A 16,677-nucleotide genomic window follows, 5' to 3' on the forward strand; every position below is an offset into this window, starting at 1 on the left:
AATACTTTACCATTAGGCCTTTGTAGGATGGCAGCAAACTCCTGCAACAGTATCCGTGGGCGCATCTATTGTGTAGCAGCATCCAATGACCAGGATCTCACTTTTAAAATTCATGAGGCACACTGTAGTTTTGCGTATGCGCAATGTGTCTGGCTGAGTGACTCAATGTAATTCAGTCCATTCACACACACTGTTGAATGCGATTGATACCAAACCCACAAGAAGGAGGAAGAAAGAGGGAGGAGGAGTTTGGTGGCCATATTAGGGCTGCCGAATAAAGAAATATTCCCCAGAATACTGTAATCACTTTTTCCCTGCATGAGGTAGCGCAGGATGGCGTGGGGTGACTGCAGCACAACAATCCCAACGAGGTGCTTGGAAACCGTGTAGACTGTCCCTTTAAGGAAAATTATTTTAACAATAGTTTACCAAGGGGGTGGGAAAAGGAAATATGTGTACATGGTTCTATGGCATAAGATTAGGTCTTGGCAATATTACAGAAAAGAGGTTATTATGTAAGGAATAATTATTTTATTTTCTCAAATATAGCACAAATAACGGGTTTATTTAATTCTGTAACTTTATTTATTAATATGGATTTGCAGAGTTGTTAAAAGTGTAACTTGGTAATCATATTATTAGTTGAGTAAATAAAAATAAAAAAAATAGATATATAGTAAGAAAAGCTAATCTCAGAGAGACTCAAGAGTGGTCTTAGATTTATGGTTATACCTTCTGAAGATGTGAAATGTATTTTAAAGACCAAAGAGTGGACCATTCTTTTAATCAGAAGGTTTTCAGAAGAATTATATTACAAAATGAGGTTGATGAGATTCTTTTTGTTATTTTATTTTTTACAGACACTCGGCTAGATTATGAGTCTTGCTTTAGGGTTAAAAAGCAGCGTTGAGAGGTCCCAACGCTGCTTTTTAACGCCCACTGGTATTACGAGCCTTGCAGGTACAGGTGTACTACTCACTTTTTTGGCCAGACTCGAAAATACCGCAAATCCACTTACATCAATTGCGTATCCTATTTTTTCAATTGGATTTGCCTAACGCCGGTTTTACTAGTCTTCCTAAAAGTGAGCGGTAGACCCTCTCCTGTCAAGCCTGTTACCGCATTTGAAAGTCAGTAGTTAAGAGTTTTATGGGCTAACGCCGTAGTATAAAGCTCTTAACTAAAGTGCTAAAAAGTACACTAAAACCCATATACTACCTATCAACCCCTAAACCGAAGCCCCCCCACATCGCAAACACTTAAATAAAAATTTTAACCCCTAATCTGCCAAACCGGACATCGCCAACACTATAATAAATATATTAACCCATAAACCGTCGCACTCCCGCCTCGCAAACACGGGTTAAATTTTATTAACCCCTAATCTGCCATCCCTAACATCGCCGCCACCTACCTACATTTATTAACCCCTAATCTGCTGCACCCAACGCCGCCGCAACTATATTAAAGTTATTAACCCTTAAATTTAAGTCTAACCCTAACCCTAACACCCCCCCTAACTTAAATATTATTTAAATAAATCTAAATAAAATTAATACAATTAACTAAATTATTCCTATTTAAAACTAGATACTTACCTACGGCTAGATTTAGAGTTTTGTCAGTAAGGACCCGCGTAGCTAACGCCGGCTTTTTTCTGGCCGCACCATAAAAATAACTCTGGTATTGAGAGTCCACATAAAGGCTGCGTTAGGCTCCAAAAAAGGAGCGTAGAGCATATTTAACGCAGCTTCAACTCTCGATACCAGAGTTGCTTATGGACGCGGCCAGCCTCAAAAACGTGCTCGTGCACGATTCCCCCATAGGAAACAATGGGGCTGTTTGAGCTGAAAAAAAACCTGCAAAAAAGCCGCATTCAGCTCCTAACGCAGCCCCATTGTTTGCTATGGGGAAACACTTCCTACGTCTGCACCTAACACCATAACATGTACCCCGAGTCTAAACACCCCAAGCCTTACACTTATTAACCCAAAATCTGCCGCCCCCGCTATCGCTGACCCCTGCATATTATTTTTAACCCCTAATCTGCCGCTCCGTAAACCGCCGCTACTTACATTATCCTTATGTACCCCTAATCTGCTGCCCCTAACACCGCCGACCCCTATATTATATTTATTAACCCCTAATCTGCCCCCCACAACGTCGCCTCCACTTATTAACCCCTAATCTGCCGACCGGACCGCACCGCTATCATAATAAAGTTATTAACCCCTAATCCGCCTCACTAACCCTATAATAAATAGTATTAACCCCTAATCTGCCCTCCCTAACATCGCCGACACCTAACTTCAATTATTAACCCCTAATCTGCTGACTGGAGCTCACCGCTATTCTAATAAATGTATTAACCCCTAAAGCTAAGTCTAACCCTAACACTAACACCCCCCTAAATTAAATATAATTTTTATCTAACGAAATTAATTAACTCTTATTAAATAAATTATTCATATTTAAAGATAAATACTTACCTGTAAAATAAATCCTAATATAGCTACAATATAAATTATAATTATATTATAGATATTTTAGGATTAATATTTATTTTACAGGTAACTTTGTATTTATTTTAACCAGGTACAATAGCTATTAAATAGTTAAGAACTATTTAATAGCTAAAATAGTTAAAATAATTACAAAATTACCTGTAAAATAAATCCTAACCTAAGTTACAATTAAACCTAACACTATCAATAAATTAATTAAATAAAATACCTATAATTATCTACAATTAAACCTAACACTACACTATCAATAAATAAATAAAATACAATACCTACAAATAACTACAATGAAATAAACTATCTAAAGTACAAAAAATAAAAAAGAACTAAGTTACAAAAAATAAAAAAATATTTACAAACATAAGAAAAATATTACAACAATTTTAAACTAATTACACCTACTCTAAGCCCCCTAATAAAATAACAAAGCCCCCCAAAATAAAAAAATGCCCTACCCTATTCTAAATTACTAAAGTTCAAAGCTCTTTTACCTTACCAGCCCTGAACAGGGCCCTTTGCGGGGCATGCCCCAAGAAGTTCAGCTCTTTTGCCTGTAAAAAAAAACATACAATACCCCCCCAACATTACAACCCACCACCCACATACCCCTAATCTAACCCAAACCCCCCTTAAATAAACCTAACACTAAGCCCCTGAAGATCTTCCTACCTTATCTTCACCATACCAGGTTCACCGATCAATCCAGAAGAGCTCCTCCGATGTCCTGATCCAAGCCCAAGCGGGGGGCTGAAGAGGTCCATGATCCGGCTGAAGTCATCATCCAAGCGGGAGCTGAAGAGGTCCATGATCCGGCTGAAGTCTTCATCCAAGCGGGAGCCGAAGAGGTCCATGATCCGGATGAAGTCTTCTATCAACGGCATCTTCAATCTTCTTTCTTCGGGAGCCATCATCTTCCATCCGACGCGGAACATCCTCTTCTCCCGACGCCTACTAGCCGAATTACGGTTCCTTTAAATGACATCATCCAAGATGGCGTCCCTCGAATTCCGATTGGCTGATAGGATTCTATCAGCCAATCGGAATTAAGGTAGGAATATTCTGATTGGCTGATGGAATCAGCCAATCTGAATCAAGTTCAATCCGATTGGCTGATCCAATCAGCCAATCGGATTGAACTTGATTCTGATTGGCTGATTCCATCAGCCAATCGGATTGAACTTGATTCTGATTGGCTGATTCCATCAGCCAATCAGAATATTCCTACCTTAATTCCGATTGGCTGATAGAATCCTATCAGCCAATCGGAATTCGAGGGACGCTATCTTGGATGACGTCATTTAAAGGAACCGTCATTCGTCGTTCAGTCGTCGGCCAGGATGGATGTTCCGCGTCGGAGGTCTTCAGGATCCTGCCGCTCCGCTCCGGATGGATGACGATAGAAGATCCCGCTTGAATGAAGACTTCAATCGGATGGAAGACCTCTTCTGCCCCGCTTGGATGAAGACTTCTACCGGATGGAGGACCTCTTCTTGCTCCGCTTGGATGAAGAATTTGGCTCGGCTGGGTGAAGACGACTAAAGGTAGGGAGATCTTCAGGGGCTTAGTGTTAGGTTTATTTAAGGGGGGTTTGGGTTAGATTAGGGGTATGTGGGTGGTGGGTTGTAATGTTGGGGGGTATTGTATGTTTTTCTTTACAGGCAAAAGAGCTGAACTTCTTGGGGCATGCCCCGCAAAGGGCCCTGTTCAGGGCTGGTAAGGTAAAAGAGCTTTGAACTTTAGTAATCTAGAATAGGGTAGGGCATTTTTTTTATTTTGGGGGGCTTTGTTATTTTATTAGGGGGCTTAGAGTAGGTGTAATTAGTTTAAAATTGTTGTAATATTTTTCTTATGTTTGTAAATATTTTTATATTTTTTGTAACTTAGTTCTTTTTTATTTTTTGTACTTTAGATAGTTTATTTCATTGTAGTTATTTGTAGGTATTGTATTTAATTAATTTATTGATAGTGTAGTATTAGGTTTAATTGTAGGTATTCTATTTAATTAATTTATTGATAGTGTAGAGTTAGGTTTAATTGTAACTTAGGTTAGGATTTATTTTACAGGTAATTTTGTAATTATTTTAACTATTTTAGCTATTAAATAGTTCTTAACTATTTAATAGCTATTGTACCTGGTTAAAATAAATACAAAGTTACCTGTAAAATAAATCCTAATATAGCTACAATATAAATTATAATTATATTATAGCTATTTTAGGATTAATATTTATTTTACAGGTAAGTATTTAGCTTTAAATAGGAATAATTTATTTAATAAGAGTTAATTAATTTTGTTAGATTAAAATTATATTTAATTTAGGGGGTGTTAGTGTTGGGGTTAGACTTAGCTTTAGGGGTTAATACATTTATTAGAATAGCGGTGAGCTCCAGTCGGCAGATTAGGGGTTAATGTTTGAAGTTAGGTGTCGGCGATGTTAGGGAGGTCAGATTAGGGGTTAATACTATTTATTATAGGGTTAGTGAGGCGGATTAGGGGTTAATAACTTTATAATAATAGCGGTGCGGTCCGCTCTGCAGATTAGGGGTTAATAAGTGTAGGCAGGTGGAGGCGACGTTGAGGGGGGCAGATTAGGGGTTAATAAATATAATATAGGGGTCGGCGGTATTAGGGGCAGCAGATTAGGGGTACATAAGTATAACGTAGGTGGCGGCGCTTTGCGGTCGGCAGATTAGGGGTTAATTATTGTAGGTAGCTGGCTGCGACATTGTGGGGGGCAGGTTAGGGGTTAATAAATATAATATAGGGGTCTGCGGTGTTAGGGGCAGCAGATTAGGGGTACATAAGTATAACGTAGGTGGCGGTCGGCAGATTAGGGGTTAAAAAAATTTAGTCGAGTGGCGGCGATGTGGGGGGACCTCGGTTTAGGGGTACATAGGTAGTTTATGGGTGTTAGTGTACAGTAGTTAAGAGCTTTATGAACCGACGTTAGCCCAGAAAGCTCTTAACTACTGACTTTTTTCTGCGGCTGGAGTTTTGTCGTTAGAATTCTAACGCTCACTTCAGACACGACTCTAAATACCGGAGTTAGAAAAATCCCATTGAAAAGATAGGATACGCAATTTAAGTAAGGGGATCTGCGGTATGGAAAAGTCGCGGCTGAAAAGTGAGCGTTAGACCCTTTTTTTAATGACTCCAAATACCGGAGGTAGCCTAAAACCAGCGTTAGGAGCCTCTAACACTGGTTTTCACGGCTACCGCCCAACTCTAAATCTAGGCCCTAGAAAATAAACCCTAAAATAGCTACAATATAACTAATAGTTACATTGTAGCTATCTCATGGTTTATTTTTATTTTACAGGCAAGTTTGAATTTATTTTAACTAGGTACAATAGTTATTAAATAGTTATTAACTATTTAATATCTACCTAGTTAAAATAAAGATAAATTTACCTGTAAAATAAAACCTAACCTAAGTTACAATTACACCTAACACTACACTATAATTAAATAAATTAACTAAATTAACTACAATTAAATACAAGTAAATAAAATTATCTAAAGTACGAAAAACAAACAATCACTAAATTACAGAAAATAATAAAATAATTACGTTTTTTAAACTAATTACACCTAATCTAATCCCCCCTAATAAAATAAAAAGCCCCCCAAAATAATAAAAAGCCCTACCCTATACTAAATTACAAATAACACTTAAAAGGGCCTTTTGCAGGGCATTGCCCCAAAGCCATCAGCTCTCTTACCTGTAAAAAAAAGTACAATACCCCCTCAACATTAAAACCCACCACCGACACACAACAACCCTACTCTAAAACCCACCCAATCCCCCCTTAATAAAACCTAACACTAACCCCTTGAAGATCACCCTACCTTGAGAAGTCTTCACCCAACCGGGCCAAATTCCTCAACGAAGCCGGGCGAAGTGGTCCTCCAGACGGGCAGAAGTCTTCATCCAAACGGCATCTTCTATCTTCATCCATCCGGCGCGGAGCAGCTCCATCTTCAAGATAACCGATGCGGAGCATCCTCTTCATCCGACCACTCCCGACGAATGAAGGTTCCTTTAAGTGACGTCATCCAAGATGGCGTCCCTTCAATTCCGATTGGCTGATAGAATTCTATCAGCCAATCGGTATTAAGGTAGGAAAAATCCTATTTGCTGATGCAATCAGCCAATAGGATTAAACTTCAATTCTATTGGCTGATCCAATCAGCCAATAGAATGCGAGCTCAATCCTATTGGCTGATTGGATCAGCCAATAGGATTGAAGTTCAATCCTATTGGCTGATTGCATCAGCCAATAGGATTTTTCCTACCTTAATTCCCATTGGCTGATAGAATTCTATCAGCCAATTCCCATTGGCTGATAGAATTCTATCAGCCAATTCCCATTGGCTGATAGAATTCTATCTATGGATAAAGATAGAAGATGCTGTCTGGATGAAGACTTCTGCCCGTCTGGAGGACCTCTTCTTCCCGGCTTGGATGAAGACTTCTGCCTGTCTGGAGGACCACTTTGCCCGGCTTCGTTGAAGACTTCGGCCCGGTTGGGTGAAGACTTCTCAAGGTAGGGTGATCTTCAAGGGGTTAGTGTTAGGTTTTATTAAGGGTGGATTGGGTGGGTTTTAGAGTAGGGTTGGGTGTGTGGGTGGTGGGTTTTAATGTTGGGGGGATTTGCACTTTTTTTTCAGGTAAAAGAGCTGATTACTCTGGGGCAATGCCCAGCAAAAGGCCCTTTTAAGGTCTATTTGTAATTTAGTATAGGGTAGGGCTTTTTATTATTTTGGGGGGCATTTTTATTTTATTAGGGGGATTAGATTAGGTGTAATTAGTTTTAAAAAATTGTAATTATTTTATTATTTTCTTTAATTTAGTGGGGTTTTTTTCGTACTTTAGATACATTGGGGCAAAAAAGTATTTAGTCAGCCACCAATTGTGCAAGTTCTCCCACTTAAGAAGATGAGAGAGGCCTGTAATTTTCATCATAGGTATACCTCAACTATGAGAGACAAAATGTGGAAACAAATCCAGACAATCACATTGTCTGATTTGGAAAGAATTTATTTGCAAATTATGGTAGAAAATAAGTATTTGGTCAATATCAAAAGTTCATCTCAATACTTTGTTATATATCATTTGTTGGTAATGACAGAGGTCAAACATTTTCTGTAAGTCTTCACAAGGTTGTCACACACTGTTGCTGGTATGTTGGCCCATTCCTGCATGCAGATCTCCTATAGAGCAGTGATGTTTTGGGGCTGTCGCTGAGCAACACAGACTTTCAAATCCCTCCAAAGGTTTTCTATGGGGTTGAGATCTGGAGACTCGCTAGGCCACTCCAGGACCTTGAAATGCTTCTTACAAAGCCACTCCTTCATTGCCCGGGAGGTGTGTTTGGGATCATTGCCATGTTTCATCTTCAATGCCCTTGCTGATGGAAGGAGGTTTGCACTCAAAATCTCACAATACATGGCCCCATTCACTATTTCATGTACACGGATCAGTCATCCTGTTCCCTTTGCAGAGAAACAGCCCCAAAGCATGATGTTGCCACCCCCATGCTTCACAGTAGGTATGGTGTTCTTTGGTTGGAACTCAGCATTCTCTCTCCTCCAAACACGACGAGTTGTGTTTCTACTAAACAGTTCTACTTTGGTTTCATCTGACCATATGACATTCTCCCAGTCCGCTTCTGGATCATCCAAATGCTCTCTAGCATACTTCAGACGGGCCCGGACATGTACTGGCTTAAGCAGGGGGACACGTCTGGCACTGCAGGATCTGAGTCCCTGGTGGCATAGTGTGTTACTGATGGTAGCCTTTGTTACATTGGTTCCAGCTCTCTGCAGGTCATTCACTAGGTCCCCATGTGTGGTTCTGGGATGTTTGCTCACCGTTCTTGTCATCATTTTGACCCAACAGGGTGAGATCTTGCGTGGAGCCCCAGATCGAGGGAGATTATCAGTGGTCTTGTATGTCATCCATATTCTAATTATTGCTCCCACAGTTGATTTCTTTACACCAAGCTGCTTGCCTATTGCAGATTCAGTCTTCCCAGCCTGGTGCAGGTCTACAATTTTGTTTCTGGTCTCCTTCGACAGCTCATTGGTCTTTACCATAGTGGAGTTTGGAGTGTGACTGTTTGAGGTTGTGGACAGGCATCTTTTATACTGATAACAAGTTCAAACAGGTGCCATTAAAACAGGTAATGAGTGGAGGACAGAGGAGCCTCTTAAAGAAGAAGATACAGGTCTGTGAGAGCCAGAAATCTTGTGATTGTCTGGATTTGGTTCCACATTTTGTCTCTCATAGTTGAGGTATACCTATGATGAAAATTACAGACTTCTCTCATCTTCTTAAGTGGGAGAACTTGCACAATTGGTGGCTGACTAAATACTTTTTTGCCCCACTGTAATTGTATTTAATTGTATTTAGTTTAGGGAATTAATTTAATTATAGTGTAGTGTTAGGTGTAATTGTAACTTAGGTTAGGTTTTATTTTACATGTACTTTTGTATTTATTTTAACTAGGAAGTTATTAAATAGTTAATAACTATTTAATAACTATTGTACCTAGTTAAAATAAATACAAACTTGCCTGTAAAATAAACCCTAAGATAGCTACGATGTAACTATTAGTTATATTGTAGCTAGCTTAGGGTTTATTTTATAGGTAAGTATTTAGTTTTAAATAGGAATAATTTAGTTAATGATAGTAATTTTTTTAGATTTATTTAAATAATATTTAAGTTAGGGGGTGTTAGGGTTAGTGTTAGTCTTAGATTTAGGGGTTAATAACTTTAATATAGTGGCGGCGACGTTGGAGGCGGCAGATTAGGGGTTAATAAGTGTAGGTAGGTGGCGGCGACATTGGGGGCAGCAGAGTAGGGGTTAATAAATATAATGTAGGGTTCGGCGATGTTGGGGGCAGCAGATTAGGGGTTTATAACTATAATGTAGGTGGCAGCCATGTCTGGAGCGGCAGATTAGGGGTTAATAATATAATGTAGGTGGTGACAATGTCGGGTCGGCAGATTAGGGGTTAATAAGTGTAATATTAGGGGTGTTTAGACTCGGGGTTCATGTTAGGGTGTTAGGTGTAGACATAAATGTTCTTTTCCCATAGGAATCAATGGGGTTGCGTTAGGAGCTGAACTCCGCTTTTTTGCAGGTGTTATTTTTTTTTTCAGACGGCTCTCCCCCATTGATCCCTATGGGGAAATCGTGCACGAGCACGTTCAGCCAGCTCACCGCTAACGTAAGCAGCGCTGGTATTACAGTGAGATGTGGAGCAAAATTTTGCTCTCCGCTCACTTTTCTGAGACTTATGCCGGGTTTGTAAAAACCCGTAATACAAGCGTTGTCTGTAGGTGAGCGGTTAGCATAAACTGCTCGTTAGCACCGCACAGCTTTAGCGACAAAACTCGTAATCTAGCCGACTGTAATTATAATGTTCTCTGCTTAATGTGAAATGTTAACATGTGCATTTTCTTTTTTTCCTTTTTTTCTTTATTGTATATAACTGTCTGTATTATTTTAAATTAACCTTTGATTTAAAAAAGAAATAAAAATAAAAAAACAACTACCCCCCCCCAAAAAAAACACCTATGCTATACTCACCAACTTGAATCCGGCTCCTTAGGGGGGCAGCATCGGCTACATGGTGGCACCCCTCTTTGGTCTTCATGGAAGACGTCATTTGTCTGGGGCTGTCCTCTTCTTTTCTTCCGTCCAATCCTTCATCCTCTTCCATCCAATGCTTCTTCATGCTGTCACCACAGCACACTGATGATTGAATTCAAGTTTCCTACCATTGCATTTCTATTGGCTGATTTTCCAATCAAAATTTAAATCAGCCAATGGAATAAAAACTTTATCTATTGGCTGATTTTAATTTTGATTATTATGCAGTTATGTTTATAAAACTATAACATTGCTGCTACTGTCACATATAACATATTTATATAGCAAAAATAAACATTATTGTTTGGGGAAAAAAAAATGAAAAAGCTGTTTAAAAATCACTGCAGTACTTAAAATACATATTAACACATTATACTATAGGATACATATACATGAAACATGTTATATACAGTACATGTGTCAACATAGCTCCTATGGTCTTAATATTTTTTATTTTGCCTTTATTAGTAAGGTAGATTGCAGACATGATGTAGATGTAGGCCTTCGGTGGGAGTTTGCTGGGTGTGCCATGGGAGTAACATGCATTTTAATTGGGGAAACATCAGTAGTTTATATTCCAAGTATATTTAAAGTGCTGCCCTGCAGGTTAGATACAGTTTTTTTGTCATATTTGTCTTGCCACTGAAAAGGTGCACCTAACCTCCAGGGCAGCAATTGGTATATACTGCACTACTGGCAATGTTTTCCAGTGTGACGCATGTTGTGTAGGTTCAGTAAAAGTAAGGTTATGCAGGCATTATGTGAAGTGTTCCTACACATAAACCTCTTTTGTTTCAGTGAATGCACTGTCTGTGCTGTGAAAGAAAACTTCAAATACAGCCCCCCTCCACTGATTTTGCAGATGAATGGCGATGTGGGCAGACTTTTGCTGAAGCCGTGAGCCCTATTATTTCCTATGGGAGACACATCCCCACTCCTTGGCACACCAAGGTCCAGCCTACTTCTTTTCAATATATCAACAGGCCGACGACTGTGAGCCTGGTGGACCCAAACAGGCAGTTTCTTGTCGGTTTGTTGATGTTTTTAATATCGGGGTCACAGTGTTTACTTACTGATAAACATAACAATGTTCAGTTCTAAGTGGATAATTCACTTCTAAAAGCAAACTGAGCTTGTGTTAGCCCATTCACTCAGAATGTGCTGAAATATCACTGATAATGCCAATAGGGTTTGAGATAAGAATTATTTTCTGTTTTATTAATGAAATTAAGTTCAAATTCTATTACAATCATTATTGCAATACATACTTCATCTGGGTAGCATTTAATTAACTATATGTGACATGTCAATTCTATTAGAAACATTTTTGTTATACATTTTTGTTCGCAAAAATGCTTCTAGAAAAAATTATTACTGGATTTCAAGGAAAGGATGACAGAAGGGAACACTTAGGAAATGTCACCTTAGAAAGTTTGGAGGAAAGCGTCCCAAGTAGCAGCAAAAAGCACATGAAAATTAAATGTATGACAGCAAATGCAAGAAGCATGACGGGTAAAATGGGGGAGCTGGAGCTCTTAGTTTGAGAAAAAGACAGTATATCTGAAACCTGGTGGGACGATTCATATGACTGAGCAGTTAACTTAGAGGGTTATACTTCACTTAGGAGGGACAGGAGTAATAAAAGGGGTGGAGGGTGTATATTAAAGTAAAGGTAAACTTACCTTTATGACTATGCAGGATTTCATTTGTTTCACAAAATCAATATGACTTTCAGTCATGATTCGTTATAAATCTAATTCCAAACCAACTTATCGTCATTATTGTTCCATTTGCGATCGTACACAAATGAAACCTGTAAAATTATTATTTTTTTTGCCGATCACGTTTCTGTATCAGCCAACTGAAATTCTGTCCGTTAGGCGGCCGTCAGTGCACGTCATCCGCCCACTTCACCCTGTGCGCATGCGCTATTGTTTACTCAATCTCGGCATCCTTTCACGCTCACGATTCGTGCATGCGTATTGGCAATATCCAGTAATCCCTATAGGACTTGTTATAATGAGCGCCCATTTTCACTTGCGCTGAAGACTGTGAAATCGCCAATTGGCACAGGCACTGTTTCACAGAGCCTCGTGAACACGCTTTAGGAAAAAGTAGAAAGCGGGTGGGACCGCTCTCTACGTCAAACACAAGAAAAGCTGGAACTGGTATGTGGGAGGAGTTAGACATCACAACGGTAGGGAGATAACGATTTAACAATAATAAAATTTAAAAAAAAAACTTAGCGATTAGGTTAGGGTAATATTAACAAATGCATTCCTGTATTTTATATGCTGAAACTTAACCTTCACTTTAAGCCTGGCCTTAAACCTACAATAAGGGAAGATATTTATGATGATACAGGTAATAATGTAGAACCCGTGGGTTGAAATAAAGAGTGGGGAAAAAATCCTAAAATAATATTACTAGGAACATGCTACAAGCCCTCAACATTAGTGACATGGAGGAAATTCAACTACTAATGCAAATAGGAAATGCCACTAATAATGACAATGCTGTAATTATGGGAGATTTTAAAGGGACATAAAACAGGTTAAGATCTGTGCAAATCCTAAAAAGGATAATTAATTAAAATAGTTTGCATAAAAAAAAATAAAAAAAATTGCTGGCAAGTATTTTAAAATAATTTTCAAAAATAAGCAAAATTAATTACATAGCTAAGCTGCATGTAACAGCCAACTCCACCCCCCTTTATCAGTGTTTACACACAGACATTGTATTTCAACCGAGTTCACAGCTTCTGGGCATGCTCCAGCAGATTATCCCTATGCATTTTTGCATTCTACCAAAACACAATAGATATAGATACAGCCATATAAGGAAATGTGTGGGGGGAGTTAGAGCTTTACAATTAAGAAACTAAAAAGAAAGGGTTAATGGCAAGGCACTGCAGTATAAATGTGCAGGTAAAGTAATTAAAGTACATATTATTATAGTTTGTCTCTATCCCAACTTGTTTTATGTCGCTTTAACTACACCGACAAAAACTTGGCCAATGAAACTAGTAATACTGCTAATCAAGATAGATTTTTAAATGTTTTCACTGATAACGTCATGTCACAATTAGTAGAGGAGCCAACTAGGAATAAAGCTATATTGGATTTAGTGCTATCAAATAATACAGATATAATATCAAACATAGAAGTCAAAGAACATTTGGGTAACATTGATCATAACTTGGTCAAATTTGAAATTACTTTCCATAAGCAGTGTTATTCATTTAAGGAAATCATTAAATAATATAAATTGGGACAAAGTATTCTGTAATAAAAATACAGAAGATAAATTAATAACATTTAAAACGTTGCTAAATATACATATCAACACATACCACATGGTTATAAAAGAAACAAAAAACTTAGGGGATTTAAATTATTCAAAGAAAATAGTACAGGCTCAACATACCAAATATATAAGGAATGTAACAAAGCATGCAAAAAAGCAATCAAATTAGCCAAAATTGAAAATGAAAGATTAATTGCAAATAATTCTAATTCAAACCCTTAAAGGTTTTCAAAGTACATAAATGGTAAAAAAAAAATCTAAGAAGGACAATATAGGTACATTAAAATGTGTGAAGGGTAGCATGATTAACAGTGACAGGGAGAAGGCTGAGGTACTAAACCAATCCTTCAGTATACACAAGAGAGGAACCAATAGGGAGATACTTTGAAACAAACTAGAACATACAAGCCCATACCATTAATTGGGTTATATCTAGAAGATATCAGGAAAAAATTGATAATTTTAAGATAAATAAAACTCTAGGTCCAGATGGAATACACCCAAAGCTTTTATTGGAACTTAGCATTGTTTTTTTTTTTTTTTAAAAAACCCTCTTTTTTATTATTAATTTAAAAAAAACAACAACAAATTACATTTACCGTCATTATATACATATACAACAAATTAATGAATAAAAAAAGAGAGAATACACAACTCATTGCAGATAGTGGAGGCATAATACAATTTACAATAAAGCCAAAAATATTAATCTCTATTACAGATTCAATAAAAACATATTGGTCTCTCTCAGAAATTTCACGGAAATAAAAAAAAAAAAATAAGAAACTAAATCAGCCTCTTCTGTCTTTTCTCTACTAGTTATACAACCATAATAATCACTATTCAAAAAAATGAAATTGACCAGAAAAAAAATAAGGTCAGTGTAGGATGAACTTGCTTTACAAGGGGATCTACAAAAATTAGAAGAATAGGCAGGTAAATGGAAAATGAGACAATACTGGAAAATGCAAGGTTCTACTTTCTGGAAGTAAAACTAAACAGGTAACCTATTATTTAAATGAGAATAGACTTAGAAAAACAGGAGGAAAGAGATTTAGGAGTAGTAATAGATAACAAGCTAAAGATAGATGCACAATGCAAGGCAGCGGCTTCTAAGGCTAATAAGATACTAGCATGTATTAAAAGAGGCATTGATGCAAGAGAGGAAAGCATTGATGTCACTATATAAATCCCTGGTAAGACCCCTGCCTTGAGTATGGAGTGCAGTTCTTGGAACCAATCTCAAAAAAAAGATATTGCAGGTTTAGAACAAGTTCAGAGAATGGCCACAAAACTAATAAGGGGGATGGAGAATGTAAGCTATGAGGAGAGGTTAGCCAGTCTGGGTCTGTTTTCTCTAGAATAAAAGAGCGCCTGAGAAGTGACATGATTACTTTATATAAATATATTCAAGCCTATATACAGAGATGGCAGAAGCTCTGTTTATTCCAAGTAAATTGTTTGTGACAAGAGGTCAAAATGTATGGCTAGAGGAAAGGCGATTTAATCTCCAGCAATTTAAACGTTTTCACTGTAACATCAATCAAATTGTTGAATTCATTACCTAAAGAGGTAGTGATGCCAATACATTTGATAAATTTAAAATGGTTTAGATACATTTCTGGCTGGAAACAGAATACAGGGCTATGATTGCTTGTGAAATGGGATTGATTTAACGCAACTGGAGCTTTTTTGAAAGTATATTGAGATTTGTATAGTTTACAATATAAGTGATCCGTGCTTGCATCCTTCACAAATCACATGCACAGTAAATGTTTCCAGTAAAGTAGAAATGATTTTAATAGAAGCATTTTTACAAACACAGAATTTAAAAAGCACAACTGCATTTCAAGTTTTACAAGGATGTCCCTATAAATAGTTTAATGCATTGTGTTTCAAGTAGTCAAGCAAATGCTACCCAGACAGAGTCATTAGGAGATAACATGAACAGAGGCTAGAAATGAGAGCTTGGGTTTTCTCAGTTGTTAATTTATATTCTGTACAGGTTGTTATAGGGTAAATACACTCACAGTGCTCATTCCCTTTAGGCAGGAGAATAGGAAATGTTATTATACAGAAAAGTGTAAAAAATGATATCTCCTCTCCTGTACCTATAGAAATTAAAGAGACTGTAAACACCTTATGAGTTTAATATAAACTGTTTAGTTATGCAATATATTTGTATTATTTATTTTGTCTAATTTAGCTTTCAAAACAATGGCTTTTCTAATGCTCAGAACTTGGAAATCATACTGCAGACTTCTCAAGACTAACCCTGCAACCCTACAAAATATATTTCCCTAATTGGCTTTAACAGCTAAGAACAGTCAAACTATGTACTTTATACTGGAAAAGACACTTGGCAAGGACTCTTGTCTATTCAACAAACTATGGGCCAGATTAATGGAGCGCAAATGAATGCCCTGATTGAGTGTTAATTTGCGATATTAGTAAATTGAGCTCGTATTATCAGTTAAAAGTAATCTGTTTTCAATCTCAAGCTAACCCAATCCGGTTAGAATAACACGTGCATGTTAACGTATTCCCCCAACGAAGTCAATGGAGAAAAAAAAATTAGAAATAAAACTAACACCCCATTCTCGCGCAAACCCGATCGCATATTCTCATTTGCGCTAACCCAACATGATAAAATGAATATTTCACATTCCAATGTTCTGCACATAGCAGAATATGTTGTATTTTTTCATAAATAAATATCTTTACATATATCTGATGGTAAAATATATTTTTGGTAAAATATACTGTATATTTATACCTATACATATAGATGATTATTTATAGGTATAGATATATACTGATGATATATATAGGAATATTTATCTATAAATACATAGAACATATTTCGGTATGTGCAGAACATTGCAATGTAAAATATTTACAGTAAATACATAATTGAACAATTTTATTAAAAATGAATATTGCGGGGCAGGAGCCTAGCCACGCAGGGTGATGGCTGCTTAAAAATTGACTCTTATGCCTTACACCAGTGTTTAAATAAAGGGACTTTTGTCCTCTAATATAAGTTATAATCTTAGGTACTGTTGTCTATTATACCATAGCTTCCATCGAGATTTGACTGGGACCTTGGGGGATAGCTGAACTCAGTTAACCTCCATCAGATTACTTGAGGCCTGCTCCGGAGTTTCCTAACAACATGTCACCTA

Source organism: Bombina bombina, chromosome 4, assembly GCF_027579735.1.
Source record: "Bombina bombina isolate aBomBom1 chromosome 4, aBomBom1.pri, whole genome shotgun sequence".
Lineage (NCBI taxonomy): Eukaryota > Metazoa > Chordata > Amphibia > Anura > Bombinatoridae > Bombina > Bombina bombina.